Source organism: Akebia trifoliata, chromosome 1 (assembly GCF_017979445.1).
Source record: "Akebia trifoliata isolate Shusen 1 chromosome 1, ASM1797944v1, whole genome shotgun sequence".
NCBI lineage: Eukaryota > Viridiplantae > Streptophyta > Magnoliopsida > Ranunculales > Lardizabalaceae > Akebia > Akebia trifoliata.
Genome location: NC_141375.1, coordinates 3,063,357 through 3,069,129, shown reverse-complemented (window position 1 = coordinate 3,069,129; position 5,773 = coordinate 3,063,357). Strand labels below are relative to the sequence as shown.

The 5,773-nt window shown below is 38.2% G+C and overlaps 1 long non-coding RNA gene across 1 annotated transcript; it reads left to right on the top strand.

Annotated features, from left to right (window-relative positions):
• Positions 1-2,083: 2,083 nt before the first annotated feature.
• On the top strand, positions 2,084-4,101 carry LOC147410389 (uncharacterized). Its single transcript, XR_015177883.1, has 4 exons — positions 2,084-2,269; positions 2,386-2,610; positions 2,719-3,452; positions 3,567-4,101. It is a non-coding gene; the product is annotated as an uncharacterized LOC147410389 (long non-coding RNA).
• Positions 4,102-5,773: the final 1,672 nt, after the last annotated feature.

The window sequence follows — 5,773 nt, the reverse complement described above, 5'->3', positions numbered from 1 at the left end:
GAACAACAAATACAAGCTGATTTTGATGGAGAAAATGGAGAAGTGCACAACCTGTAGAAAATGAGCAACAACCAGCAGTCAATCAACGCATTTCAACCTCTGAAACAGAAGATGAACAATGACCTCGACGAGTTAGAAGAAGACCAGCTTGGATGACTGATTATGAGATAACCAGGATTGACCAAACTGAAGACCCCCTTACTCATTTTGCTATATTTTTAGATTGTGACCCAGTAACTTTCGGTGATGCCGTTAAAGAACCAAAGTGGCGGAAGGCGATGGATGCTGAAATCGCAGCCATTGAAAGAAATAATACTTGGGAGCTAATGGATCTTCCAAAAGGGCAAAAGACCATTGGTATGAAGTGGGTGTATAAGACAAAACTAAAGGAGAATGGTGAAGTTGACAAGTTCAAGGCGCGTTTGGTAGCAAAAGGCTATAAACAAGAATTCGGCGTCGATTATAAAGAAGTTTTTACTTCGGTTGCGAGGCATGATACAATCAGATTGGTAATTGCCTTGGCTGCGCAAAATTCATGGCCTATCTTCCAGTTGGACGTGAAATTGGCATTCTTGCATGGAGACCTGGAAGAATAGGTATTCATTGATCAACCTCCTGGTTATATTAAGATTGGAAATGAGCATAAAGTGTATATATTGAAAAAGGCTTTTTATGGACTAAAACAAGCTCCACGGGCTTGGTATAGTCATATTGAAGCTTATTTTTTGAAGGAAGATTATCAGAAATGTCCATATGAGCATACACTTTTTTTTAAATTGGAGATGGAAGAAAAATGCTCATTGTTTGCTTATATGTATATGATCTGATTTATACTAGAAATGATAGTGCCATGTTTGAAAATTTTAAGCACTCCATGATGCTTGAATATGATATGTCTGATCTTGGAATGATGCACTATTTTCTTGGCATAGAAGTGGTGCAAACTTCTGTTGGTATTTTTATTTCTCAAAAGAAATATGTGCAAGAAATTTTAAACAAGTTTCAGATGAAGAATTGCAATTATGTTAGCACACCAATTGAGTTTGGTTCGAAGCTGATGAAAGATGATGAAGGAAGAAAGGTGGACAACACTCTATACAAGCAAATTGTGGGAAGTTTGATGTATTTGACCGCAACAAGGCCTGATATAATGCATGCTGTAAGTCTCATTAGTAGGTATATGGAATGTCCAAGAGAGATATATCTTCTTGCTGCAAAGAGAATTTTTCGGTACTTACAAGGTACAATAAATTTTGGGCTGTTCTACCAGAAGGGAGAAAATGTAGATTTAGTTGGGTTTACTGACAGTGACTATGCTAGAAATCTAGACGATAGAAGAAGCACATCCGAATATGTTTTTATGATGGGCTCGACAGCTATTTCGTGGTCTTCAAAGAAGTAAGCAATTGTTACTTTATCAACAATTGAAGCAGAGTTCGTTGCTGTAACAGCCTGTGCTTGTCAAGCTATTTGGTTGAGAAAAATTCATGAAGAGCTTCATTTCAAGCAAGGAGCCACTACAATTTATTGTTACAACAATTCAGCAATAAAGCTCTCCAAAAATCCTATTTTACATGGAAGAAACAAGCATATAGATGTGAAGTTTCACTTCTTAAGGGATCTCATGAAGGAAGGAGTCATTGATCTCATCCATTGCAGAAGTGAAGATCAAGTTGCTGATATTTTTACCAAGTCCCTCAAGTTGGCCGCATTTCAGAAGCTGAGAAGGCTGCTTGGTGTTGGTAAGTTGGATTAAACTGAATGTTGGCAAACTTTCAATTTAAGAGAGGGAATGTTGAGTGGTGTGGGTTTTATTTGCTATGTTTATTTAATTTATTTAAGTTATAGGGTCAGCTGTTAGTGTCCTAGAATATAGGAGTTTGTTATTAGTACGTAGTTTATGGTGGAGAACATGGCTTTGTGTTTACCAAGTCAGTAGGAGGTTGGTTGCTGCACGTTGCTTTTCTAGGATTTAGTGGATGCATTTTCTTTATTTCATGTTATTATCTGTTAGAGATTAGCTCTATATAAAGTGCATCAGGTTGTAAGTTTTTTTGTGTTATGTAGTAAGTAATTAAAGTAGTTCATATCATATTGTTTATGTCATTTTTCTCTCTCATATTGTAACAACAACTATTGATGGCTGATTCTTGAAGGGATCTGCAACAACACATTGATTCTTGGAGTGCTACATGCCTGTTGTTAATGGCTGGTTTTTGAAGGGAAGTTGCACCAACACATTGGTTCTTGAAGTGATACATGCCTACAGGTAACCTCTTCTCATTCTCCTTCTTCTTCTTAATTTTTTTTTCTTTTTGCCAAAATAGGGACTGTGATCTCTACCCACAAACAAACCATCATTGGGTTCGTTTGAATCTGATCCAGGAAGGGAGAGATTAAGAAACGTTCTTGGATCATTATTTGAGGACGAAGTTTCAATCTGTAATGAAGAAAAGATCGAAACTGGGTTCTTTTAAAAAAAATTCGTTTGCCAAAACAGGGGCATGCGACTTGATCTTATGTTCTACCCTTTGGTGCTACTGCTGTGGAAATAAAATTCTCGCATTCTCTTCTTCATCTTGCAGTCCAAACTCAGAACATGCTCATCAGGTATATCTTCTCTCCTCTTCATCTGCTCCTAAGGCAACATTGTTGCAAAGGTAAAATTCTTTTTTTATTTTTTTTAAATTTTCAACTTTCCACTATGTTTTCTTTTAGGCGTTGAAGCTGACAATATGTTAGCCGAAGCAGACTAGTTGGTAAAATGGGGATCTATTATTCATCTGAATAGCTATATTTGGAGCTCAAGTGAAAACTGTGGAGCCAAGCCAAGCCATGTCTTGCTTACCTCCGACTTAGTAGGAGCTGCAGCAGAGTTGCTTAGTTGGTATGGTGCTCTTGCACTAATCCTATCTTTTCTCTTCACCATGAACCGATGAGAAGTTTTTCTTGCAATTGGTAGATCTGAAACATTAACTTGAAGATGCCTTCGAATTGATTCCGAAATCAGAAACCAAATTTGTACCCGAGGCAGCAACCTTACTAGAATTAAGTTGTTTAGTTTCAGAAGTCAAAGCGAAGCTGCTTCCATTGCTTGCAAAGAGCATTATTTCTTGTGCCTTCTCTACCGATGAGTTTTAGAACACAAGTATTTTTCCAACTTATAATATCGTCACTTGGGTGGATTTTGGATCCATTTCATATATGAAATCAGCCTTCTTCGAAGTTTTGTTTGAACAGGGAAGTTTATAGGAGGGGGAAGAAAAGTGAGATTGGATTTCCTCTTGGGAGCTGGAACAGAGTCGTTCATGACAGCCAAGTATTGGCAACTTCTTTAATGTGGTAGCAGCTACCTTTGGTTTAGTTTCTTTCTCAGAACCAGAATCATCGAAAAAATCTGAGCTGCTCGAAGCAGCTTTCTTTTCTAACTCCAACGGTTCTTCGAAACAGAGGTTGGGGCTGGTTTCTTCTTGGTAGCAACAATAGTCGACATGTACCCTCTTCTCCTTATATTTTATTTATATATATATATATATACACTCACCTCTCTCTTTTGTTCTTGATAGTGTTTCAAGCATGGACTCAAAAGATTTCTTTGCTTCATTTGCTTCGACATTTACACTTGCCTAATGATTTCTGCCTATGAAACACTGATGATTCCAAATTTCTTTCTTCATCAATCTCCAGTGCATGGGTAGTTTTCTTATGGATTGAAAGAACATCTGTACATCCAATAAATTATGTAGAAGAGAATTCCCATAAATGGTTGATGAAAGGATGATCATTGGATTTGGAGGGACTGCTTGGTCATAAGAATCTTCCCTATGCATTAAAGATGGACTTGACACATCGTCACGAATAGCCTCATCATCCAAAGATAAATGTCGCTTAGCCTGGGTAGCAGCAATCAAAACTTTCATCGATGTCTCATTTGGAGATGTCTTGTACAGAAATGCTTCATATGGAGGATCGTCTATATCTTTTTGTGTTGGTTTCAACTCAACTTCTTTCACCTCACACATGCCCTTAACTTTCTCATGTGAAGGATGTAGTAAATGATTGTTATTCTTTTCTTGGTTTGATAGCAATAACAGCCTTCATCTGGACAATGTTCTTGTTTCTTTCAAAAGTAGAACATGGTTGTTCTTCACTGATCGTTAGTTTTGAATCATTGTGTTTTAGCAACGATAACCAGTTCCAGAGCATGGGCTTTTGGTTAAGGATGCCATTAGAGGCCAAACCGTGTTTCATCCTTTCGACAATGGTTGTTCCTGGTATAGCAACCACTCTTCGCTTTTAGCCATCTCTCTTGTGATTGTACTTAAGAGGGTTAAAACAACCTCCTGATTCTTTCAACTTTTTTTTTTTTTGAATAAGTAGTAATTCATTCATATAAGAAAACCAGGTCAGTCGAGATGACCAACCTAGCACGACCTTACAATATGGAACTACTCATAAGGAATACAACAAATCCCATCCCAATTAAAAATAAAATCCTCGAAGAAAACCCCCCCTAAATTCCTTAAAAACTTTGGACCAGAAGAATATTAGGCCCACAATGGACATATTTGTCTCTCCACAATCTTTCTGCTTCCCCTCAAAGATACGCCTATTTCTCTCAAGCCACACCTCCAACAGATTGCAAATGGTGTAATACTCCACAACAATCTCTTCACACCACCAAACGAGTAACCAGTTGAAGACTAACAAGTAAATAGCTCCTTTAGAGTTTGAGGAAGACAGGATATAACTCCAAACAAATTCAAAAAATGTGCCCATTTACCATGTGTAAACTTACAATGAAGAAGAAGATGATATGATGATTCTCCATTATCCATACATAGCACACAACAACTCACTCCATACAAACTACGTCGCATCAGAAAATCCACCGTTTGAATTCTTCCTAAGGACGCCGTCCATGTAAGAATGCAACTTTACTTGGAATGCTAGGGCTCCAAATTGAAACATGAGGAAAGGAAATCTCTGCATTGTCGCATAAGGAATGATAGAATGAGCGCACCGAAAACTTTCCACCCTTACTCGCTATCCACACTCTTTCATCTTCCCTACCCGAACAAAATTCTAAGCGTGAAGCCCCACCAACTAGTCTAACAACATCTTCAAGCTCCAAATTGTTGAGTCCTCTCCGAAAACCAAGATCCCATGCCTATTCTCCGACTATGGATTGTCGAAATGATGTGATTGGACTCCCTTTTTTGAGGATATGGAATACAAATTCGGAAAAACCCCCACAAGTAGTTAGTTTCCGCACCAAATATCTTCCCAAAATCTTACCCGATTACCTTGTCCCATTTTGAATTTAATTCTCAGATTAAACAATGAAATGATCTTCATAATACCTTTCCAAATCCCACATCCATGAGGATATCTAACTGACCCGCTTTCCCACCCCGTCCTTCTGGCGCCATACTTCCCTTCTATGACTTGTCTCCACAAGTTATTTCTGTCAGTCCCAAACTTCCAAAGTCATTTTCCCCTCAATGCCAAATTCATAGTCCGAGCCTCCTAACTCCAAGGCCACCATACTTCTTGTCTGAGCAAACCCGTTTTCAATTCACTAGATGGTGCTTCCTACTCCCAACTCTATCATGCCAAAGAAAGTTGCGAAAAAGCTTATCTAGTCTTTGTTCCACACTTCAGGGCAATAAAAGTAGAGAAATAAAGTAAAGTGGGATACTAGATAGTACACTTTTTATCAGAGTCAATTTGCCTCCTTTGGAGAGATAATTAGCTTGCCACGCCGTTGTTT